At 41.3% G+C, this 27,115-nt stretch overlaps 1 pseudogene; it reads left to right on the top strand.

Moving 5' to 3' along the window:
- Positions 1-3,132: 3,132 nt before the first annotated feature.
- Positions 3,133-27,115, top strand: part of LOC149211060 (uncharacterized) — a 36,293-nt pseudogene continuing 12,310 nt past the window's right edge.

Here is a 27,115-nt window from a genome sequence, read left to right as displayed (position 1 = left end):
TGTGGAAATAAATCCCACAATGCTTGTTAAAGGACAGGGATTGGCAAAGTTAATGGCCGAATCAAACTTTCACGCCTTAGACATAAATCTGATCACTGCTATGTCTGATGAGAATGAGCAAGGTTCGTCAATCCAGGTATCTGAAATGTTTGTTCTTTCTCTGTGGTATTCAGATATCATATATGTTCTTCAGAATTTGTCACCACCACTCGGCATGACTAGAAACAAAAGTAGAACTCTCAAATTAAAGGCTGCTAAGTTTTGCATTCTAAATTCTGCACTTTATTGGAAAGATCCCAGTGGCATTCTGTTGAATTGTTTGGTGGAAGAAGAAGCAAATAAAATCATGGAGGATTTCCACAAAGGAGATTGTGGTGGTCATCGTTTTTGGAAAACAACGACAAATAAAATTCTGAGAGGGGGATACTATTGGCCAACATTGTTTGTTGATGTATATAAGGTTGTCAAGAGCTGTCATAAATGTCAGATTTTTAAAGAAAGGCATAAATTACAGCCTTTGCCGCTTAAACCCATTGAGGTGAGTTCCCCTTTTCAGTAGTGGGGGTTGGATTTCATTGGTGAAATTCATCCCGCTTCTTCCGGTCAGCATCAGTGGATTCTCACGGCAACAGATTATTTCACGAAATGGATCGAAGCAATTCCCACCAGACAAGCTACAGATGTGGTAATTATTTCATTCCTGGAGAATAACATTTTGTCTCGTTTTGGTTGCCCGAATAAGTTGATCACTGATAACACAACATCTTTCAAATCAAAGAAGATGATTGAGTTTTGTAACAAGTATAAAATCATTTTGGGTTACTCAACTGCCTATCATCTGCAAGGCAATGGGTTGGTGGAGTCTTCTAACAAATCTTTAGTCAATATCATTAAGAAGCTATTGGAAATCAACAAGAAGAGTTGGCATAAGAAGTTGGTCAATGCACTTTGGGTAGATCGGGTCAGTCAGAAGAAATCCATTGGTATGTCCCCCTTTGAGCTTGTTTATGGAGTTGATACAGTGTTTCCTACCTCTCTCGCAGCTCTGGTAGTCAAACTTCTTCAGGAAGCCGGCAGTGAAGACGATCCTATGCAGAGAAGATTGAATCAAATGGTCCATTTGCAGCAGACAAGAGAAGAAGTTTTCCAAAACACATCCAAGTTGCAGGAGAAGATTAAGAAAATCTATGACAAAAAAGCAAAGGCGGACAAATTTCAGTTGGATGATGTGGTGCTGAAGTGGGATGCAAGGAATGAGGAAAAGGGTAAGCACGGTAATTTCGAGAATCTCTGGAAAGGGCCCTTCAAGATTGCAGCATATCGGGGTCAGAATGCTTTTCTTCTGAAGGATATGAACGGGGAAGATTGTCCAGGAGGGCCGGTCAATGGTCGGCTACTCAAGCAGTACCATTTCTGAGTTGTTTCTGTTGTTTCCATTGTCACTGTAAATACCATTTTATTTCAGTTTTGGTTTGAGTTCGTCTAGTCATTCTTTGAGTCATTTTAAGTCCAAATTTGAGTCAGTTTGAGTCAAGTTTTAGTTAATAAATGAGTCAAGAGTTTTGTGTTGTTTGTCAAAATAATGATTCCATAGCCCAATGGACGAAAGACACTGTCTGCTCTCCCAAAGATCTGCAATTCTTGGCACCTCCAGGGAGCTACCATCCCCATTGGAGCCAATGTTAGAGTCGGTCTTGTCAGTCCTCCGTCAGAGATCAAAACTCTTTTTGCATTTCATTTTTAGGTGGCCCATTCTGCTCGATCACCTGCATTTCATTTAGGAGCATGCCATAATCTGACAGAAGGGCTTTGCCATTCATTCCCCTCATGTCCTATACCTGCTGGCTTAGGCCTTTTCATCAATGTTTATTAAAGTCCATGATAGTCAACGTTTGATCTTTTAATGGGCAAAGAGTCATGTCAATCATAGGTCTAGGGTTTCACAAATTGAGTCCTTAAAGTGTACAAATGCCAGCAGGCCAGAGGGAGGTTCTACACATGTTGCTTATTTCGTGAATTTCATCGTCATATTGATGGATTATGACTCTTCTTCAAAACTCTGTTTTGAAGAAAAGTCAACATTTTGTCTTTTGTAACATTTTCAAAAGTTCTTCAGTTATTGAATTCTCCAGGCGCAGCCCTGGTCTTCCTTGGTCAAAACATGCCACTGTCCCTGCAAAAATGCCAAAAAGATTCATCATTTAAAGCCAAAATCAAAAGGAAACTTGAAAAACAGAGTTGTATTCAAATGTGAAAAAGTGCCAATGCCAAACATTACAAAGATGGGTTTTGGAGAGTTAAAAACCAAATCCATGTCTTTATAAAGATATTTTCATAAGTACCAATGTATTTGTATGCCAAGACCAAAGAGAAGCAATTCAAATCAAATTGGTTGAGAAATTGCGTGATTTGGGTGAAGTTGAATGAAACTTGGCCAGCGCGGCGCATAGAGCAGGTGGCGCGGCACACTGGGCGCGATTGTTCAGTGCAAAACAACACGGGCGTGGCGCACTGGGAGGGCGTGGCGCATTGGGCCTCCCGCGCGGCGCACAAAACCTCCGCGACAACAAATCATTGTGGCTTCAATAAAAATTTAACCCATTACTCCATGAAGCATTTTCATTGCTTGAAACATCTATTTCCATTCCAAGAGGTTAGAGGATATCGATTTGAGTTTTGGAGGAGAGAATTACATGTTTGAGTGCCGAGATTGTGCGTTGAAGGGCCGCGCGGCGCACTGGCTAAGTGACGCGACGCACTGGGAGTGCGCGGCGCATTGGGCACCTTTGTATAGTGTAAATATACACGGCCGTGACGCATTGGTGCGGCACGACGCACTGGGTGTGCTGCACGGCACACACAGCCAGGACGCCAAAAGATTGCAGAAAACTTCCTCCATCACCCAAAACGCGCACGAATTTGACGGGCTGAGCCTCCATCATCGCTCTTTGTCCAAATTTGAGCGCCTGCATCACGTGAAGGGACTTCTAATCAACTAGAGAGGAAATCTAAAGTGCTAGTGAGTGTCTTGTGCATTTTACCTGCAAAAATTGGACCTGGCAGTAAATGAGGTATTTATAGAGGTATTATTTAGAACCTTATTGGTCTAGTCAAGAGCTAGTTGAAGCAAAAATGAGGCAGCAGGGTGGATATGGTGGTTCCAATGTCAATCCGCTGGTTGCTGCTCAAATGCAGCATATTTCTGCCCAGAGAATGCAATATAATCCTGGTCTGCATGCCTTTCCTGGGAGGCCTGATGTTCCACCATTGGATGAAGAGCTACGCTATATGTCTTCAAAGGCAGAAGGTCACTAGCAGTGGGAAGGAGGCGATCCAAATGTGCCAAATATACCTCCTCACATATATAAAGAAGGTCAAGGTCCTCCTGAACCAGGCAGTGGAAGAAAGATTTCGACAGGTCCTGATGCAGCTAGCTCCCCATTTTATCAAAGTAAAATTCTAGATCCCAAGGCACAACATGAAAAAACGAGCATCAAAGATGTGAAAAGATCTGAGCACGAGCAAGAAGTGGATGCTGGGTTTCAAGATTCATCTATACCTCCAACATTAGAGTCACTTGAGCAAAGATTTATGGATGAGATTATGAAGTTGACAAAAGATCAAATTGATGCAGAGGATGAGGAAAACAGGAGGCATCAGGAGCGCACTAGAGAAATTAATTTTCAATAACAAGAGAAGTAGAGCAGAGGCTCCAAGGGAAGATGAACAATTAAAAGCCAAATGGGTTTGAGATGTGTGCGCGATGCATTGGGAGCAGGCGCGGTGCACATAGGTTGCGTGACGCACTGGGCCTCCTGCCACAGTGCTTTTCTCCAGTGGCGCAACGCATCCACGAGGCGCGGCGCACTGGGCTTGCGCGCGGCGATAGAGCCTCAAAGCCAAAAATTCGCCACTAACATTCTCCTTTCCTTCTGGAGAAGAATTTCATGGAAGCGGAATACTATTAGGATACCTTGGCCGCATTGCAAGTGTGCCTGACGTTTACAACCGTGAAGCGCTTGCGACAGATCAATTTAATGAATGGTTGGAAACACCAATGTATTTTCGGCTGGAGCTGAAGTTAAACGTATGTACACGTGTTCCTCATGAGCCACGCGGTTATCTCCATGTTTGGCACGCAAAGGCTACTCTTTTAAACCAATACTTTGCTTAGAGGTATAAAGGGCGCATAATCATACGATTTGGATGACATGAATCCTGCTAAAGAGAGTAATGAGTGTGTTGAGAATATTTTAAATGATTTGGATACACTCGGCATCAAGGGAGAAGGACTCACATATAACACAGTTAATGGTGAGGGTTGAGAAACTATATCTGAGGGAAATTCCTATTTAGATGACACATAGAGAGAGCAGATGCAGAAAGATAGCAAGCGGGTTTCTTATTTTGTCTTCAGCCATGATTTCATGGGACCCACGCTACAGTTTTTGCCTTTTTAATTGGTCATCAGAGAAATTAAAATGTAACGCTGCTCCTTTGACAAATGGTTGGCTCTTCAGCTCCAGTTCGTTAATGATGATTAAATGAATCCTTATCTTCATCGATTTGTTTTCCCACTTCTGAGTTTATTTATGGTATTGAAAATCATTTGTAAAGGTTGGAATTTCTAGGAAACAGTGGGAGAGAAAACTCAGCTATTCACTGTACAACTTGGCCAGGAGATTAATAAAAATGATGCAGCTCTGATTCATGAGATTCCTGTGGTGTGAGTTTAGCAATATGTTTCTTCTCTGTTTCATATGTAACTTGTTATGTTTTGCAGTTCATTCATAGTCATTTCCAGTTGAATGTTTTTAAGTAGGAAAGGTAGAATCCAATTTATTGCTCTACCTTGGAAAGCATTCATCCTCTGTGTTTTTTCTTCTGTCTGGAAAGGATTCATGTGTATGCCCTTTTCAACTTTCTCAGTAGTCTTTCCACTCCATATTACTTCAATCTGATTGGTAAACCTCCCGCCTATCTGGCCTCACGAAATATTCTATGTCTTTGATTTAATTTCCCAGCTCATGCGGTCCTGTTGGCCCCATACAGCCCAGAAAATTTCAGTCATTCAACAAATTTACCTCTTTCATATCTATTTACTAGCCTAAAATCAGATATTCATCTTGAGTCATCTCAGACCCTATTGTGTATTTTTACTGAGCTTGACCCGGAGAGAGCCCTCCCCTGTCCTCGTAGGGCTAGCTACGAGGCTGAGTGTGGTTTGTGGTTATCCTGAATTTTTTCCTTCCTCAGCCTAAGGCAAATTTAGGCTCTAACACAACTGACTGCACCTCCAAATAGGTTAAACACATACCCACTTGTAGATCTTCTCTGATCCAGATCTCCAGCCCAGTCTGCATCAACAAAGCCACGAATATCCAACATTCTATCCAATCCTGATATTCCTTGGTAGCACAAACCATAATCACTAGTGCCATGCAAATACATGAAAACATGATTCACTGTTGTCCAGTGCTCCTTCCCTGGTTTTGACATAAACCTGCTCAATACTCCCACTGCATGTGCAATGTCTAGTCTAGTACAGACCATTGCATACATCAGGCTACTGACTGCACTTGCATATGGAACACGAGACATGTCCTCTTTCTCTTCTTGTGTCTTTGAACACTGCTCAACAGATAACCTCACACCTACAGGAATAGGAACCTTCACTGGTTTACTATCCTGCATATTAAACCTCTGCAGTATTGTCTCGACATACTTCCTTTGGTTTAACCAGAGCTTCCTCTTTGCCCAATCTCCTTTAATTTCCATGCCCAAAATATAGTTTGCAGCACCAATATCTTTCATGTCGAATTTGGAGGACAATTGGGTCTTCAAATCCTGGATAATTTCTTTGTCATTTCAAACCAGCAACATATCATCCACATACAAGACCAGATAAATAACATGGTCACCAATTAATTTAAAATACACACAGTGATCTGCTTTGCTTCTGGTGAAGCCAAGTCCCCGTATAAATGTATCAAATTTCTGATACCACATCCTTGGTGACTGTTTTAACCCATACAGAGACTTCTTTAACTTGCATACCAGTTCTTTCTTACCCTTCATCGCAAAGCCTTCAGGTTGCTTCATGTATATTTCCTCTTCCAGATCCCCGTGAAGAATGCTGTCTTCACATCCATCTGTTCTACCTCAAAATCAAAAGCAACAGCAACTAATAAAAGTAATCTACTAGAAGTTACATTGGCAACAGGAGAAAAAATATCACCAAAATCAATTCCCGACACCTGGGAATAACCTTTGCTACCAACCGAGATTTGTATTTCTCCACCTTTCCTTCTGCATTTGTCTTCCTCTTGAACACCCATTTGTTGCCAATGGGTTTCCTTCCAGCCTACAACTCCACTAGATCCCAAGCCTCATTTTTGTGCAAAGATGACATTTAATCAATCATGGCCTCTTTCCAAAGTTTTCCATCCTCTGAATCTATTGCTTCCTTCACAGTTCTAGGATCATCGTCAATAATAGATAAAAAAAAATTTGAACAGAAAGTAGATGGACTATACCTTTTTGGCTGCCTTCTTTCTCGAACTGATCTTCTCACACCCGGGGTTTGTGGCTCTTCATCTTCTGATTCCTCCTCTGCTATAGAGTCTGATTCTTCCTCCTTAAGCTCAAACTCTATCTTCTTAGGTTCCTTTGGTTAGACTTCATGTTTAATAACATCTTTTACCTCTCTGAACACCACATCTCAGCTGTACACAACATTCCCTGTGACTGGGTTCCAAAGCTTATAACCCTTTAAACCATCCTTATACCCAATAAAGATGCACTTTTCAGATTTACTATCCAACTTGGTTCGTTTCTCCTTTGGAACATGTACATATGCATCACATCCAAATACCCTCAGATGTGAAAGAGAGGGTTTCTTACCAGTCCATACCTCTTGTGGAGTCTTATCCTCCAACGCTGATGAAGGTGACTTGTTAACTAGGTAACATGCAGTATCCACCGCCTCTGCCCAGAATTCCTGTCCTAACCCGACACCACTGAGCATGCTTCTTGCCCTTTCCATAAACGTCTTATTCATTCTTTCTGCAACTCCATTTTGCTGAGGTGTATATGGAGTAGTCTTCTGTCGTTCTATACCACACTTCTTACAGAATTCTTCAAATTCCTTGCTGCAAAACTCTCCACCATTATCTGTCCTCAGCACCTTTATCTTCTTCTCTGTCTGATTTTCCACGAGAGCCTTAAATTCTTTAAACCCGTCAAAGGCTTCAGATTTCTTCTTAAGGAAATATATCCATGTATTCCTTGAGAAGTCATCTATAAATGATACATAGTACACAGACTTACCCAATGATGGAACCTTCACAGGTCCAAACACATCATTGTGCACAAGTTCTAATATCTGTTTCGCCCTCTTACCACCAGAGGGGAAACTCACCCGATTCTGCTTCCCATATACAAAATTTTCACAGAAATCAAAATCTAGAGAGCTATTACTCATACCCTCTACCATACCTTTACCATGAAGTATTTTAAGGCCCTTCTCTCCAATATGTCCAAGCCTTTGATGCCACAACATGGTCTTCTCTCCAGAGACCACTAGATTTTCTGCTCCACTTTCAGGAACCACAAAACTGTTGCACCTGTTAGCGTTTGAGATTTCACCTCAGGCTGAGAAGGCAAATCTCAAAGCTACAACAAACCATTTCACCTCGTAGCTAGCCCTACGGGGTATGCGAAGGCTCTCTCCGGTCTATCTCGGCAAATTTTCAATGGGATGAGATGACCAATCAAAGGTAACACTGATATTAGGCTAGTAAACTGATTAAAAGGTTGATTTAAAGTTTTTGGGGTTTTTGGTGGCAATTTGAGGATCTGCAATTTAGGGTGCGGGGATTCGACACAGTTTCTGCAGGGGGGTCTTTGGGGCAAGGTAGGAACTTGTGTAGATGTCTTTTAGCTGAAATGGGTGATCAAGAAGAAAGGTAAGAAAGCTAAAGAGAGCAAACAATGGATTTGAATTCTCTTTAGACAGCAAAAAACATAGAAATTAAACAAATTTGAAAGCAGAGCATGGCAAGCATGAGTTCTAACTTTATCACTTCATTTGTTTAATATGCAGCAGTATAGAAAGGAAATGAATCACATAACAAAGCTTACAATAACATGAAGAGACACACCATCAACACAATGAGTCCACAAGAATCCCAATGATGACTGCAAAACCCTGGTCCTCCTTAGCCAAAAATTGCAGAGATACAAGTAAAATATACAATAGGAGTTTCTCCCTCAAGAGTCCAACCATGAAAATGAGCATGAAAGTACATAATATAGATGATATAACCTCTTCCCCACCTCTAGGGGTCGAGCTCACCATCCTAGGAGCTGTTTGAACAACTCCTAAACTAAGCACTACAAAATAGGCAGTCAAAACCACTTGCCTCTACAAACTTGGAAACCAGTTCATACAGTCAATTTTACTCTTTTACATGAGGAAAACTTCTAGAAGAGTAAAACAATAGTAAAAGTATCTAAAAAGTGCCACAAGTACAGTCAAAAAGATCATCATCGACCTCAGCAAGTCAAACTGGTGTTAATCTGCAAATTCCGGGCTGAACTGGTCAAATCTGGCCAAAATTCCCCAAGGGGTCGCGCACATCCAGCTGAAGGGGTCGCGCACTTTGGAGGCCTGTTTGGAGGCCTTCCCGGTATCAGAATCAGGTGTAGGATAGCTCGTTGGAAAGGTCTCTGAGTCTACTTTCCAACCCAACCAGAATTTTTGGATTTGGAGGTCATTTGCCCAGTCAAAAGTCAATTCTCCCAAGACTACTTCTGCAGCTCAAAAAAGGGGCAGAAAGTCAAAATTTGGCTGTATTTTGACTTTTTGGAGACCCAAAACTCCATGAAAACTCAAGATAATCCATAGGAATGTGTAACTTTGCATGAAAAATCCATCAATGTTGAGTTTTCGCAAAACGGAGCTACGAGGACAAAGGGTCTCACCGGGGGTGAGACCCCTTGAGAAGCCAAAACCTGTAAATTTCCCAAAAATGCCAAAAATGAGCCAAAACTTCCAAAAAATTTTTATGCTTGATGTTGTGATGAGGCTAATGAGTGTCATGATGGGTGAGAGAAGCCTCAGCCAAGATGCGGAGTGGGTTGGCCTTCTTCTTCCTCCCAAGGGCCTCGGTCAACCTTCTTTGGACTATTTTCAACTTTGCTTTACAAACATGCATCCTAGCCCAATAGTGGTTTTTCATGTTCCTCAGCAGCCTCTTGCCTTGGTTGGCCTTCGCCAACAGCCTCTCCAAATGTGCATTGACCCGGATGAGCATGGATTCTCTCTCAGCAGGCAATACGTCACCGGGCCTCCTACGGTTTAGGACTCGATCATTTCGAATCCTCCAAATCTCATCAAGGGCCTTCTCCTCCTCCAGCTGAGTGTTCCGCTGCTCTAAATATGTGATGGTCCACTGAGCACCCTCAAGTCTTCGTTGCAAAGTCTCATTCTCGGCCCTAAGCTGTTGAATGATTCCCTTTGCCTCCTGGCTAGAGGAACTGACCTCAAGATCGATCACTGGATCCTCATGAACCAGTGGCTCTTTGCCCCTCTGCTGTATTTGTGCTGATGAAGATAACAAGGCCCCTTCCACTTGATGTGGAGAAAGCACTTGCTGCTCTGAAGATGAAGGCGAGACCCCTTCCACCTGCTGTGGAGATAGTACTCGCCTAGTTGCTGCAAATAAGGCCCTTGGGCCTTTCTGGTAAGTGACCATGGGAGTGGAGCTGACATGTCGAGTGATGGGAGCATCAGGCTGCTGAGATGATCCTCCCTCCTCATGAATAACCTCCTGATGTGGCTGAGGTGGCACTGTAAAAAACTCACGGGAGATGAACTCCTCCCACGAGATGCCCTGCTGTGTCAATTGATGCAAAACAATGAGCTGAATCAAACCATAGTGACAAAGACTCCTGTACAGCTGGGTCGGGGTCTTCCTCTGCAACATGGGTACCATCCTCCGAATGTTCTGAAAGAGGAAGGTCGGGAGGTTCATCATCCTCACCCGGGTGAAATGCATCAATAGGCGAACGTGATATGAATACACTCGTGAAAATCTGCCCTCACAGGTGAAATACTGCATGATAAGTCTCATGAGAGGGGCATACTCACTCCGAAGAAATTTGAATGGGAAAATGCCTGCCAACTGTTCCACATATGATGACCGGATATAGGGCTCAAAGTGAACAAAATCAAGAAGTCTGCGCTTCGACCACACCTCACCCACATTCGGTATACCTGTAGCCTCTGAGATCACCTCGGGTGTCAATATGAAATTCACCCCTGCAAGAGTGACATGTCCATCATGGAGGTGTAGGACAAACAAACGGGCTAACTCTTTATGGTGCTGAATCTGTGAAAGCCTCTCACAAAACTGGTAGCATGACATGTACCGGAAACAATTCAGTGCCAATGGACAAGCCTGCAATGCTGCCAAAGAAATAGGCTCTTCCCTCTTATGATGACCTCCCTTACCCCCTCTTCGAGGCCTCCTCTGTTCCTCACTCTCTTCTGATGATGAATGGTCAACACCTTGCTCATAAGTCTCGGTATCTGACATGGTTTTGGAGCAAGGTGGGAAAACTGAAGGACAAATTGAACTGTTGCCTCTGCCTACAAAAATACTGAACTCTATGTTGTTTCAAGGGGAGAAACATGAGGGGAATGTTAGGGGAGGGAATTTCTAAACAAGGAATGGAAATATATGATAATAACAGGGAATTTTCAAGGGAAACTTTACACATTATTATGCATATAGGAGCAGTTTTAACATCGGGAAATCATGTGCATAAAACATGGGAAATCATTTGCAAAAACATCTCATATGGGGAAAAGCATGTATAATAATGAACATGTAAGGGGATACAGATATCAATAGGGGCATAAGGACACCATACACCAAATTCACTTAGGAGTTCATGTGTGTTATAAGGCAGATTCTGCTCTTTTTGTTCTTTAAGGGTTACGTGCACATTAAGGAGTACATACTCAACATTTTTACATCAAGGGAAAGTATTTCATGTACAAGGGGATGTCAAGGATATATAGGGGTTTGTACATGCTTTAAAATACACAGCACATTAAATTTACATGACTCTCTTTTGTCTTTACAATGTATCTTTCTTTTTGTTTTAGTTTTGCATGTGTATGGTATAGGAATTTAGGGTTTGAGTGCTTGTGAGAGGGGTAGGGTTTATAACTTAGGGATGGGGGTAGGGCAAAATTTATGTGCAAATGACATAGGATAGAGATGCAAGCATGATTATTATGAAAGAGGGGAAAAAGGAAGGGATCAATGGGACAATAAACACTTGAAAACAGTCATAAACCCTAGCATTTCACAAACATTAGCAACAGCCATATTAATCCATTCACTTGCAAATTTAAATGATAAAACCATGACACACATCATTATTTTCACCATCCATATCATTATTCATGAATTGAGTGCCTACCTCGACCGATTTAGCAAGTTCGAAGAGGAATGAGAGAATTTGTTTGCAGTTTGGTGACAAACAGCTGAAGGGGTAGCGCACAGCCCTGGAGGGGTCGCGCACAGCTCAAGGGGTCGCGCCCATTGTGATTTTGCACTGCCGGAAGCTGCTGGAGGGGTCGCGCACCACCCAAGGGGTCGCGCACGAGCTTGGAAGGGTCGCGCACCTGGAAACTGCCCAAAACACTGTATCTTCGCCTTATTCGACTTGCACTCTCTCACAATCACTCTTAGAAGCTCGAAATGCACAATGAAAGTTAAAGGACGGAGAATTACCTTTTATAATCTCACTTTTGAAAAAATTTCATCCAAAACCCACTCTATAAAGTCTATTTTGTCACTTTTTAAAAACACTGATTTTCTTGGTTTCCTTTATCCTGAAGTTGACTTTTGAGTGCTTTCACCTGATTCTTTTTGCAGGGAGATCATCTGAAGAAATGTGGCAAGGGGACCAGGGTTGTTGCTGCCTTTCTGAAGATTTCTTGGACACTTAATATTTTTACAAAAATTATCATGACCTTGGCTTTTAAAACAGGGTTTTTAAGTCCAAGGTTAAAAATGAGCTATACATGATGAAAATCTGAAAGGAACATGTTTACCATCTTCCCCTTGGCTTGCTGGTCACTCAAGGACTCTCAGAAACATGACCTTGCTAACCTTGCTAAGACAACTGACCAAAACCCTAGACCTAAAATTTTGACATTAAGACCAAACAAGAGCATTTTGACAAACTCAATGACCTAATATGACCTGATCCAGCAAAGCCAAAAGGGATATGAATAGACCAGCTCCTCCATCAGGGTTATGGCATGCCTAACGGGATGCAAATTTTTACACTGATGGGACACCTACTAATGCAAATGCAAAGAGCTTTGATCACTGATGGAGGGCTTTCAAGACCGACACTAACATTGGCTCCAATGGGGATGGTAGCTCCTTGGAGGTGCCAAGAACCTTAGACCTCTGGGAGAGCAGACCAGTGCCTTCAACCATTGGGCGATGGAGTCATTAATTACACCTTTGACACAAAACTTTGACACATTTATTGAATGAAAACTTGATTGAAAACTGACTGAAACTTAACTGAAGCTTGACTCAAACCGACTCGATGGAAAACTGAAATAACTTGAAAAAACTCACTCAATAGAACAAACACAAATGACTCATGACCGACTTAAAACAAAACTTTACAAAGCTTTTGGAAAAACGGCAGCAATCCATCAAGATTTGGAATCATGATGACAACCACCTGTGTTGCTTACAAGACAAATTACATCAAACTATATCAAAATGCCAATGCAACCAATCAAGCAGATGCCTTCTTGATTGATTCTTCTTATCAGATCTTCTGGTCAACAGTACAAACCTATAACTGAGCATTCGAAAACATAGCTGACCATGATCTCCTTCATCATTGAACACTGCAATAAACACTATCACTGCTGGCTGCAACAAACTTACTAGAGGATCGTGAAAAACATGAAGATTTGCCACTGCCACCTCCTGCTGAAAGAACAAGGTGTCTTTTGCTTCAAATTCTGATCTACCTTCATCATGTGCTTCAGTAAAAGTATGCTCATGGGCTTCAAAAAATTCTGAACAAGTAGGTGAGCAAATCTCCTCTTGAAATAACATTTCAACACATGAGACATATGAAGAATCTGAAAGGTAATCCTGTATGCTATGATCTTCTGTAGTCTGACAATATGGTAGGTCATCTTCATATGATATGACAGCCGGATTATCATTTATTACTGAGTTATTGAAAGGAGATTCATCACTTACTTGCACAAAGATCTCACCTTGCTGTTCATGAGCTGACTGAATGACCTCCTCATGAAGATCTAGTTCCGGTGAGGTGGGAGCACTTAGATTTGTAACTTCGTTTTCTTCATGCCAGCTGATCTCAACAGTCGAGTTCTTCTTTATAGGATTCAACACAAGGTATTCTTGGTCACCATGATCTAAATTTTGATCTGAAATAGCTGAGTTGACTGCATTACATTCTAAAATTGACTCTTGGCTACCTTGCACGCTGTCTTCTTCTGTGGTCAAATCTGAAACAAGCTCTTCTCTTTCATCAATTACAACCATATGGCCATCTTCAACCTGCTGATCTTGACAAGTATCTTCTAAGATTTCTATGTGCTGCTGAAACGGCTTTTCATACAGGGCTTCCATGATCTCTTCATCCATGAAATTATCATCTTCATAAAACTTCTCAAGGCTTTCAATAAAACTATAGGCATGCTTGCAACGGTCTTGAACTAAATTCAATGATGGATAAGAGTCCTTATATCTTTCAATGAACATAGCATGAAAATCCTTTAAACAATAAATACAAGCAGGCGGCAAACTTTCATACCAGGTTTGAGCTGCACCTTCCAGAGTGGCCAAAAATATCTTCATCAAGCAATCTTTAGGAAAATCCACCTTCAACTTGCGAATATGCATATGAAATCTAACTAGATGTAAAGCAACATCCTTCTTACCATCATCATTAAATGTAGGCAAATTCCTTGACCAATCTACCTTCGGAATTTTATTTGGAAAACCTGGAATGTGATCTCGGCTCAAGGGAGCGTATCTTCTTGCAATCTGATCCATCTTGAGAAATCTCAAAGCTACTGATCTCTCTGCAGTGAAGTCACCATGAAGCACTGATTGTTGGATTCTTCAGTGAAAGGAGTCGCCAGTGAATGATTTCAGCCTTTCAAGTGTCTGATCGTTGTCCACTATCAACAATCAGATCTGAACTTGATACATGTACTGGGGTAAAATGCAAATGAAGTGTTGTATTCACAAGCTCACGGAGATTGACTGAAGCAGCGTTTATCTACTTGCGCTGATGTAAAACAAGAGCGTTTTCGAAGGCTACCTGGCGTAACTTCAGGCTCCGTCTAAGACTTATGAAATAACACGTCAATGAGCAAAGGTTTAGATGTTCTCCCCAGTATGGTCGCCAGTATGTTAGCGTTTGAGATTTCACCTCAGGCTGAGAAGGCAAATATCAAAGCTACATCAAACCATTTCACCTCGTAGCTAGCCCTACGGGGTATGAGAAGGCTCTCTCCGGTCTATCTTGGCAAATTTTCAATGGGATGAGATGACCAATCAAAGGTAACACTGATATTAGGCTAGTAAACTGATTAAAAGGTTGATTTAAAGTTTTTGTGGTTTTTGGTGGCAATTTGAGGATCTGCAATTTAGGGTGCGGGGATTCGACACAGTTTCTGCAGGGGGGTCTTTGGGGCAAGGTAGGAGCTTGTGTAGATGTCTTTTAGCTGAAATGGGTGATCAGGAAGAAATGCAAGAAAGCTAAAGAGAGCAAACAATGGATTTAAATTCTCTTTAGACAACAGAAAACATATAAATTAAACAAATTTGAAAGAAGAGCATGGCAAGCATGAGTTCTAACTTTATCACTTCATTTGTTTAATATGCAGCAGTATAGAAAGGAAATGAATCACATAACAAAGCTTACAATAACATGAAGAGACACACCATCAACACAATGAGTCCACAAGAATCCCAATGATGACTGCAAAACCCTGGTCCTCCTTAGCCAAAAATTGCAGAGATACAAGTAAAATATACAATAGGAGCTTCTCCCTCAAGAGTCCAACCATGAAAATGAGCATGAAAGTACATAATATAGATGATCTAACCTCTTCCCTACCTCTAGGGGTCGAGCTCACCATCCTAGGAGCTGTTTGAACAACTCCTAAACTAAGCACTACAAAATAGGCAGTCAAAACCACTTGCCTCTACAAACTTGGAAACCAGTTCATACAGTCAATTTTACTCTTTTACATGAGGAAAACTGCTAGAAGAGTAAAAAAATAGTAAAAGTACCCAAAAAGTGCCACAAGTACAGTAAAAAAGATCATCATCGACCTCAGCAAGTCAAACTGGTGTTAATCTGCAAATTCCGGGCTGAACTGGTCAAATCTGGCCAAAATTCCCCAAGGGGTCGCGCACTTTGGAGGCCTGTTTGGAGGCTTTCCCGATATCAGAATCAGGTGCAGGATAGCTCATTGGAAGGGTCTCTGAGTCTACGTTCCAACCCAACCGGAATTTTTGGATTTGGAGGTCATTTGCCTAGTTAGAAGTCAAATCTCCCAAGACTACTTCTGCAGCTCAAAAAAGGGGCAGAAAGTCAAAATTTGGCTGTATTTTGACTTTTTGGAGACCCAAAACTCCATGAAAACTCAAGCTAATCCATAGGCATGTGTAACTTTGCATGAAAAATCCATCAATGTTGAGTTTTCGTAAAACGGAGCTACGAGGACAAAGGGTCTCACCGGGGGTGAGAACCCTTGAGAAGCCAAAACCTGTAAATTTCCCAAAAATGCCAAAAATGAGCCAAAACTTCCAAATTTTTTTTATGCTTGATGTTGTGATGAGGCTAATGAGTGTCATGATGGGTGAGAGAAGCCTCAGCCAAGATGCGGAGTGGGTTGGCCTTCTTCTTCCTCCCAAGGGCCTCGGTCAACCTTCTTTGGACTATTTTCAACTTTGCTTTACAAACATGCATCCTAGCCCAATAGTGGTTTTTCATGTTCCTCAGCAGCCTCTTGTCTTGGTTGGCCTTCGCCAACAGCCTCTCCAAATGTGCATTGACCCGGATGAGCATGGATTCTCTCTCAGCAGGCAATAGGTCACCGGGCCTCCTACGGTTTAGGACTCGATCATTTCGAATCCTCCAAATCTCATCAAGGGCCTTCTCCTCCTCCAGCTGAGTGTTCCGCTGCAAAGTCTCATTCTCGGCCCTGAGCTGCTGAATAATTCCCTTTGCCTCCTGGCTAGAGGAACTGACCTCAAGATCGATCACTGGATCCTCATGAACCAGTGGCTCTTTGCCCCTCTGCTGTATCTGTGCTGATGAAGATAACAAGGCCCCTTCCACCTGATGTGGAGATAGTACTCGCCTAGCTGCTGCAAATAAGGCCCTTGGGCCTTTCTGGTAAGTGACCATGGGAGTGGAGCTGACATGTCGAGTGATGGGAGCATCAGGCTGCTGAGATGATGCTCCCTCCTCATGAATAACCTCCTGATGTGGCTAAGGTGGCACTGTAAAAAACTCACGGGAGATGAACTCCTCCCACGAGATGCCCTGCTGTGTCAACTGATGCAAAACAATGAGCTGAATCAAACCATAGTGACAAAGACTCCTGTACTGCTGGGTCGGGGTCTTCCTCTGCAACATGGGTACCATCCTCTGAATGTTCTGAAAGAGGAAGGTCAGGAGGTTCATCATCCTCACCCGGGTGAAATGCATCAATAGGCGAACGTGATATGAATACACTCGTGAAAATCTGCCCTCACAGGTGAAATACTGCATGATAAGTCTCATGAGAGGGGCATACTCACTCCGAAGAAATCTGAATGGGAAAATGCCCGCCAACTGTTCCACATATGATGAACAGATATAGGGCTCAAAGTGAACAAAATCAAGAAGTCTGCGCTTCGACCACACCTCACTCACATTTGGTATAACTGTAGCCTCTGAGATCACCTCGGGTGTCAATATGAAATTCACCCCTGCAAGAGTGACATGTCCATCATGGAGGTGTAGGACAAACAAACGGGCTAACTCTCTATGGTGCTGAATCTGTGAAAGCCTCTCACAAAACTGGTAGCATGACATGTACCGGAAACAATTCAGTGCCAATGGACAAGCCTGCAATGCTGCCAAAGAAATAGGCTCTTCCCTCTTATGATGACCTCCCTTACCCCCTCTCTGAGGCCTCCTCTGTTCCTCACTCTCTTCTGATGATGAATGGTCAACACCTTTCTCATAAGTCTCGGTATCTGACATGGTTTTGGAGCAAGGTGGGAAAACTGAAGGACAAATTGAACTGCTGCCTCTGCCTGCAAAAATACTGAACTCTATGCTGTTTCAAGGGGAGAAACATGAGGGGAATGTTAGGGGAGGGAATTTCTAAACAAGGAATGGAAATATATGATAATAGCAGGGAATTTTCAAGGGAAACTTTACACATTATCATGCATATAGGAGCAGTTTTAACATCGGGAAATCATGTGCATAAAACATGGGAAATCATTTGCAAAAACATCTCATATGGGGAAAAGCATGTATAATAATGAACATGTAATGGGATACAGATATCAATAGGGGCATAAGGACACCATACACCAAATTCACTTAGGAGTTCATGTGTGTTATAAGGCAGATTCTACTCTTTTTGTTCTTTAAGGGTTACGTGCACATTAAGGAGTACATACTCAACATTTTTACATCAAGGGAAAGTATTTCATGTACAAGGGGATGTCAAGGATATATAGGGGTTTGTACATGCTTTAAAATACACAGCACATTAAATTTACATGACTCTCTTTTGTCTTTACAATGTATCTTTCTTTTTGTTTTAGTTTTGCATGTGTATGGTAGAGGAATTTAGGGTTTGAGTGCTTGTGAGAGGGGTAGGGTTTATAACTTAGGGATGGGGGTAGGGAAACATTTATGTGCAAATGACATAGGACAGAGATGCAAGCATGATTATTATGAAAGAGGGGAAAAAGGAAGGGATCAATGGGACAATAAACACTTGAAAACAGTGATAAACCCTAGCATTTCACAAACATTAGCAACAGCCATATTAATCCATTCACTTGCAAATTTAAATGATAAAACCATGACACACATCATTATTTTCACCATCCATATCATTATTCATGAATTGAGTGCCTACCTCGACCGATTTAGCAAGCTCAAAGAGGAATGAGAGAATTTGTTTGCAGTTTGGTGACACACAGCTGAAGGGGTAGCGCACAGCCCTGGAGGGGTTGCGCACAGCTCAAGGGGTCGCGCCCATTGTGATTTTGCACTGCCGGAAGCTGCTGGAGGGGTCGCGCACCACCCAAGGGGTCGCGCACGAGCTTGGAAGGGTCGCACACCTGGAAACTGCCCAAAACACTGTATCTTCGCCTTCTTCGACTTGCACTCTCTCACAATGACTCTTAGAAGCTCGAAATGCACAATGAAAGTTAAAGGAGGGAGAATTACCTTTTATAATCTCACTTTTGAAAAAATTTAATCCAAAACCCACTTTATAAAGTCTATTTTGTCACTTTTTAAAAACACTGATTTTCTTGGTTCCCTTTATCCTGAAGTTGACTTTTGAGTGCTTTCACCTGATTCTTTTTGCAGGGAGATCATCTGAAGAAATGTGGCAAGGGGACGAGGGTTGTTGCTGCCTTTTTGAAGATTTCTTGGACACTTAATATTTTTACAAAAATTATCATGACCTTGGCTTTAAAAATAGGGTTTTTAAATCCAAGGTTAAAAATGAGCTATACATGATGAAAATCTGAAAGGAACATGTTTACCATCTTCCCCTTGGCTTGCTGGTCACTCAAGGACTCTCAGAAACACGACCTTGCTAACCTTGCTAAGACAACTGACCAAAACCCTAGACCTAAAATTTTGACATTAAGACCAAACAAGAGCATTTTGACAAACTCAATGACCTGATATGACCTGATCCAACAAAGCCAAAAGGGATATGAATAGACCAGCTCCTCCATCAGGGTTATGGCATGCCTAATGGGATGCAAATTTTTACACTGATGGGACACCTACTAATGCAAATGCAAAGAGCTTTGATCACTGATGGAGGGCTTTCAAGACCGACACTAACAGCACCCATCAATAACAGTGCTACCTTGCAGCTTGTACAGAGTTCCAATTTGAACTACCCGGATCAATAGCAGTGCTCCACGAACCATTTTGCAGGTATCCTTCATGAACACTATTTTTACACCTGCATCATCCAACTTGCTTATGAAAATCAGATTTCTAGCCAATGCAGGAATATGCAGAACACCCAGAAGTGTTTTAAACCTTCCACCTTGCAACTTCAACTTTACTTTTCCGCGACCAATGATTGTAGCCTTCCTATCATCCCTTAAGAAGACATCACCACCATCGTATTTCTCATACTCGCAGAACCACTCTCTATGGGGAGTGAAGTGAAAGGATGCACCTGAGTCAATCAACCATGCCTCATGATCTACATGTGTACTTGAAGAAGCCAAGTACACATCCCCACCTTCATCTGAGGTGGTTTTCGCCTCTGCAGAAGGAGCATCATCAGATCCCTTTCCTTTATCAGGAGCTTTAGATTTACAGTCCCTTTTGTAGTGCCCTTCCTTTCCTCATTTCCAGCACGCCACCTTTATAGGTTTTCCTGGAGATTTAGATCTCCCACTCGATGACTTATTTTTGTTTCTGTTCTGGGACCGTCCTCGTACAGACAAGGAATCACCATTCTGGCTCTCCATATTTTTCCGTCTCATCTCCTCTGTTAGCAAGGATGAGACTATTTCATCAAATTGCAAGGCAGTTGCATTGCTACGTATTGCAATAACCAGACTATCCCACGAATCTGGTAGAGAACACAACAAACTGATGCACTTATCTTCATCTGAAATTTTAATATCAACAGATGCTAACTGACTTACCACAATATTAAATGCATTCAGATGCTCTGTCACCAAGTCTCCATCTTTCATCCTCAGGTTATACAACTTTTTCCGCAGGAACAGTTTATTCACCAAAGACTTAGATTGGTACAAAGTCCCTAACTTGTCCCACAAAGCCTTCGTCGTAGCTTCCCCTGATACATTCAGCAATACTGAATCTGAGACACACAATCGTATTGTGCTCTTTGCCTTCCAATCCAACTTCTTCCATTCTTCATCGGACACTCCCGTTGGTTTAGTACCCAGATCTACTGCGATCCACTGATCTTTATCCACCAATAGATCTTCCATCTTGAGTTTCCACAACTCAAAACTCTGACCATTAAATTTCTCAATCTCTATCTTTCCACTGCTCACCATCTTCTTTCACCACCAGAATCGATCTCGCAGATCTCCCACTGAACAGGGTCTACCACAGGCCCGAGCGAAACCCCTCAGCAACAAAGGCGTCGCCTTGAAGCCAAAAACAGCGTTGATACCAAATGTAGGTTTTAACCCCATACAAAAATTATCTCCATACAAATTCTAAAACACATAAAATAAACAATGCGAGAGAATAACACATAAAACACATATTTCCCCTGGATCCCAAAATTGGGACTACCAGCTTGATTTTTCATTATTTTCCTTTCAATGTTATAATATATATTTATACATGCCGAAGCATCCAATACCATGGACCAAAAACCATCACATCCAATACCATGTACCGAAAGCCATCATGTCCAAAAAACATGTGCCAAAATCATGCACAAAACCATAGGTGGGTTCGCCCATCCTAACATAGGGTCCAAAACCAAAATTTTCTGGGGCGCTACCCTGGATCCCATAAAGTGGGGTTACGGGTATGTCTCACCCCCTGTGACCCCCCTCACTACACAATCAATGCAACGAAGGGGGGCTTTGCCCCCCCCCCCTCTAACCCCCCGGTTAACTACGTGGGCTAGTTGTGGAAAGAATATAACACAACCCAACAAGGTGGAGGCTTAATATTAGCTAGGATTGCAGTGTAGATGCTATTGAACCTAGTACAATAGTGCTTAACTAACTCATTAGGAGCTCTTCTAATGTTATCATATTCAGAAAGTATTTGAATATGGTTTTTATTTCTCTCCCATCTATACATGAATAATCTATGAAAAGTAGCTAAGTCCGCAACATGATTGGCAGGTAAAGCTTTCAACCATTTCTTGACATCCCCAGTTAATGTTTGGGAAAACAACCTCATTTGGACATCACATTCATTTATCTCATGCAACTCAAAATAGTCAGTCATTTTGTTCACATGCTATTGGGTAGTGTACTGACCTATAGCATCAAACAAAAATATTTTTCTTTGATAATATTGGGGCATGGCATGGAGTTGTGCAGGTAAAACCAGAGGTGCATATCGGTCTTCCATGGCTGAGATTTTGGTTTGACTAGGGGGTAAAGTAGTGGTGCTTGAGGAAGGTCTTGAAATGGATGGAGATGAACTAGATGAGGATGAGGTGTTTGGCTGATGAATAACTAGTTTAGGGGAATGGACTGTGGTGGATACTATAGGTGAGGTTGTGGTAAATGAAGGTGTATATACAGTGATTGAAGATTGTGTAGAAATTTCAGAGGCAGCAGAAGTGAGGGCAGCTACTTCAACATATTGTTGAAGGTAAGCATCATCTATATGGCTTATTAATGTAGAGGTTAAATATTCTAACTTGTCAAAAGTGTCCAAGACAAATTTGTCTAAATCCGAATGGATAGGAACCTTTTATGTTTCAATAAGTTGAATAAAATCAGGGTCTAACACAGTTTCATGAATGGAATTGTCTGATTTAGTTCTAAACAATAGGAGGTCAAATGACAAATCAAATGGAATTTCCTCTAAAGTTGACAACTTCTTAGGGAGTGAATTTTCTTTAATTAACTGGCTACTACTTGCTTAAGTTTCTACCTTTTTAGGTTTTCTTAAAATTCTGCCTGGGTCATCAACTATTGTAGCAGGGTTTGGATCTAGATTTTCCCTAGTATAGTGAGTCTTCTTGGGAGCCAAAATTTTAACTTTTTAAACTATTTTTTATGAATGTTTTCAAGAACAACTTCTGAAAATGACCTTAAGGGTCTCAAGATGACATTTATGGTTTCCTTAAAGTTTTATTAGATTGAGGATCGAAGTTCCCCAGTATGGTTGCCAATTATGTTATCACTCCAAAATTTCTTTAGAAGTTGTTAGAGAAAGAAATGTTCAGAGGTAACCACAAACCAAGTTTCAAGATTAGGATCTAGCCTTCCTAATTCTCAGAGAGGGATCTCTCTTTATGATTTAACTTTGTTTTAGTTAATTGATTTTAGGCTAGTTATTGTTGCACTTGGGTTTTGATTTGACTTTGGGTGGTGGGATCACTTACTTAGATGAACAAAGGGTTTATTTTACCATTGGGCTATGGGGTCAAATGCCAGACAAATAGGACTGGATCAAGTTTTAAAAATAGTGTCTACAGGGAAAGATAGGTGAGTTGTTACAGATCTCAAAGGTTGGATGGTGAAGTGGTTCTTAATAGGATCCAGGGAGCAATTAAGGGTTCCTTAGGCTGGATTATGAAGAGAATCAAAGAGGTCAACCGGTATGGGAGAGAAATTAAGGGTTCTCAAATCCAGGTATCATTGGAAAACATATAAATGACCAACTATACAAAATAGAGTGTACTTAAACAAGTTCTGAGTTAAATTTCCAGTTAATTCATTCAAATTTGGATACCATTTAAGTTTATGAAACACATAAGAAAGTAACAAAATTAGACAAAGAAACTACTTCACTGTAATAGCTCATCTCATGAATCCTGTAATTCAATGCTTTTATTACTTGCTCCAGTTTGTTGACTTGAAAATTGGTACAATAACCCTTAGGTTTAAGATCAAAATAATTCTACAAATGTATAGCAATCCTCCCTTCAATACTTCGAACTATGAAGTATTTATACAAAAAGAATTTACAAAATATTCCAAACTGTCTTGGGAACTAATCTAGGAGAAAGAAATATCTTCATGTAAGAAGATAGAGACAACTATTGAACTGTTGTTTAATGTCCCTGCTATTTAGGTTCTACTGGCTTTGATCTTTTTCCCTTTAATCTTCTTTGCTATTTGGTCTTCACGGTGGATGTTGTATTTACTTTGACCTTTCATCTGATACATTTTGACCTTGCTGACCTATCAATATCCTTTTACTGTGCTCTTTTATTTTTATTGTACATTTTATATTTTTACTGTGTATTTCTACAGCAAATCATTTAGTTTCTCCCATGTCTCAATGTCTGGTAATTGGATATTGAGCATCTTTCTGTATATTTCATCTGCCTCTGTATATTTGGCAAAAGTAGGATTATTGACAAAAAGGTGTTTTACCTCATGCTGGAGGTAAAATAAATTCTCAAAAGTTTGATACAGTACTTTGCTAGTAGGCATGCCCTTCATGGATGAAGTATTCACCTGATCTTTGGCTACTTCCCTGATCTTTTTATTTTAATCCTCCTATGTCATTAATTTGTCGTTTATAACCAAGGGATTTGGTAAACCCTTTTGCCTCAAAACTTCGAACTTAACCATGAATCTGTCAATGGCCGGTTGCATGGTTTGGCACTTATCCTCGAGCTTTAACATCAAATTCCTCTGGGTGAGGACCCTTTTAACTTCCAAAATTGTACCCGTTCTGTTAGGTATCTCTAATTCTTGTTGCTCATACTTGTTCTTGGAGTTGAGGAAGTGAATGATCCTTGCAGCTTCCTCTGCCATGTCTCCAAGTTCTTATTTGACACTTTGAATGGCTTCTATAGCTTGCATTTTATCCTTTCAGTGTTCCTTGTATATTTATGCTATTCTTATTTGTGCATGATTTGGGTAAGTCTGTAATCTGTTTCTAGGCTGGTCACTTTCTCCTTAAGCCTATTCATCTCAATGGTCTGAATGGACATTTCTTCTATTGCTTTGACCAGCCTGTTTGCTTCATCACCTATAGACCCTGTTGTTGTTAATCTTGTTTCTGATGTAGTTGGTGTAGATGTCGGTAGTGTTGTGGTCATTGGAGCAGTGGGAGCTAAGGGTGCTGCCAAAGTAGAAGGTATATCAGTGGTAACTGTTGGAATGATAGTTGCAGGAGCATCATCAAGACTAGCTTGTTTGAGTTGAATCAAGCTATCTAATTCTTTCTCCATATCCTTTAATTTATCATTCAGTTGCAGCACTAGGTCCATCATCTCTTCATGATTGGTTTGACTCTCCAGGACCTCCTTTGTCTGTGGGTGTTGTAAATGAGGCAGCTTAATCTCTTTCTTGAGGGCTGCTATATCCTCATTCTTATTTTTGATCAATTTCTCTGTGGCCTTAATTTCACTTGGATCATGGCCCAGTTCAATGACCAAGTCCTCCAATTACTTTATCCTATTGTATTTGGCCTGTGAGGAGGCCCTCTCCAATTTGTAATGGGTTGTTTCATTATCCAGTGAATCCTGTAGTTTTTGGGTAGCCATGGCCTTTCTTGTAAGGGTGGAGTAAATTATTTCTCTAGCCTACTTGTGGAACTCTATATGGTCAATGGGATGAACATCCCTGGTCATCACCTCGAAATTAGTCTTCTTATACTCAACCGAGGTCTTTGGTTGTTGTACAGTGGGCTGCAAAAATGTCACCTACATCTTTCTTGCTTTGATGTCAAAGTCTGATATCAATTTGCTCTGGTTGGGTGGTGTATGTTTGAAGTATTGGGCATATGTCTCTACCTTCAACTTTTCATTCCTCATGTTTATCTCTTTGTACCTGTATTTGATATCCTTTTCTCTGTCAGTTGGCCTGACAAAGGAGGAAACCTCAACACTTTGTTGTCTCTCTATCATTTGAGTGTTGGAGGTTGATGGCTGTTGTGTTTCACCTGATGCAGCTGTGTCTTTACTTCTCTGCCCCATTGTTTCAGTTCCATTTATTTCCACTAATTCAATGTTCTCCTCCTGTTCAGACACAGGATTCAACTTGGGCCTTTTTTTGAGCTCAAACTGCTCACCTGAAGTCTCCATGGCAGAACTGGATGCCTCTTCCCTGTTCCTCTTTGGATTCTTCTCTTCATTGACTGGGGTCTGAAGGATAGGAGGAATGTTCATTGTCTCCCCTAGTTATGGAACTTGCAGGAAAGAGTTATGGTCAAATTGCTTTTCAAGAACGATGAGTGTGTTCTCTACATCCACAATTGTGCTATCCATGTCAACCAATGTGTTTTCCCACCACTCAGATTGGTTGGAAAACTGTTCAATGTCAGGTCTTGGGTGGTGGATTTATGGTCCCAACTTGACCCTGAGTCTTAGCTTATTTATAAACCCATGAGGGTCATACTGCCACATGAAGCTGTTGCTGAATTTCATTTGTTGTAGTATCTTGTCATTGTCTGGTCTAGCCTCTCTGTTATTGCAAATGAATGGGCCCAATTGGTTTTTCATCTTAAACTGGGTTTTCTTCCTAGAAGATAGGAAGTGGACCTCATCAGAGTTGATGATTTGTCTAAAATACTCAAGTGAAAATATCCTCATAGGGAGGTATTTGGGCAACTTATAAGGGGCTAATTGGCAGCCATAAACTCTGATTTCAGTGTGGTTCTGGTACAGGTACTAGTCTCCCACCTTGTTGTTCTTAGCCAATTGTAGCACCCTCTTGATTTCTTGGTTGATTCTAGGTTGAGTATTACAAGTCAACATGTTCATGACTGGGTATACAAATGAGTCTATGAAATGTTTGTAGGTAAATGCTGTGGAAAATTTTTGGACCAAGGGTGTCTAGTAGACCACTAATCTCTCTTTTCCCCTGGTATCCAACTTTTGGATACTTACAGGGAACTTGTCTGCTTGGTAATATAAAAACATATGAAACAACACTAAAGAGTATTTGAAAACTCTTTCAGTGGGCAGTCTGGTGAATTTCTCATGCATTCTATCTGCAATGAACTGAGCATAATTGTACATGATAGCAAGAGGCTTTCCTAGGGTGAAAATGGATAGGAAGGCCAAGATGACCTCATCCACATGCTCATCTGATGTGTATCCTAAGATGCATGGGAGCATGGCGATTATGTGTCTTCCAATCTATGAAAAAATGGTGGCATCATAGGGTGGAGTATCTATAGGAGTATGGCAGTCTTCCATGATGAAAGTCTGGAAGATTTTCCTTATCTTAACAAAATCTAGTGTGATGTATAAGTCCAATAGGTCTCCAATGGATATAGGGGTTTGATTAGGGCTAGGTTGGATTTGCAGCATTTGGTTGGTGGACTCTAGTGTAATGGTGAATAATAATTGCTGGTTTGGGGCAACAATAGCCCTTTGGCTAGGGATATAACATGAATGACAAAAATGTACAATATCAAGGAATGGGTGAACTTCTGGGAATATGTATTTGGGTAAATTGGATTCCCAAAGGTGGATGTCATCTACATGGTTTAGAAATTTGTCCTTACTCCAACAGTGGAGCTTCAAAAGGTGGGCTGGAGTAGCAGTGTCTCTTATTTGGAAATCTTTGTCTGCTAGTGCCAAATGGTCGATGTCCAGGTGAGGGGTTGACACAGGTCTCACGTCCAGAGAGGTCTGGGAAGCCATTTTAGGGGGGAAGGTGTGAATTAGGCTTATACAGGCTGTAGAAGTGAGGTTTGAGTAGGTCTGGTACAGAGATAGGGTAATTTTCAGTTTGCAAAAGAGGGGTTTGGGTATTCAGGTGGAAATACTCTTCAATTTAGGGGAAAATTAATTACATTGAATTAATTAATCTCTGAATTAAATGTACGTTTTCAAATTGAGAGGGTCGTTATGGTTTTTTCTCAAAATAACTGGAAATTGCTGGTTCAGGCTACAAACTGGTTTGAATAGTGACTGTAGTGGGTACAGTGGCTTTAGTTGTGCAATGGATGCTTGAATTGGGCATCTGGACCGTGTTCGGGAGGTAAGTGGTGGTCAATTTTGGTTACAGAGGCTCAGCATGGCACAAGAAGCCCTAGGCAGCATTCACAGTGCAAACAAGCAAAAAGAGTCGAAATGGGCTTCTTCAGCCTTTTAACCAGCAAT

Source organism: Pinus tabuliformis, chromosome 1_2 (genome assembly GCF_031772625.1).
Source record: "Pinus tabuliformis cultivar Carrire ecotype Pingquan chromosome 1_2, CPIR1, whole genome shotgun sequence".
Classification (NCBI taxonomy): domain Eukaryota; kingdom Viridiplantae; phylum Streptophyta; class Pinopsida; order Pinales; family Pinaceae; genus Pinus; species Pinus tabuliformis.
This window is presented reverse-complemented; position numbering and strand designations above follow the sequence as displayed.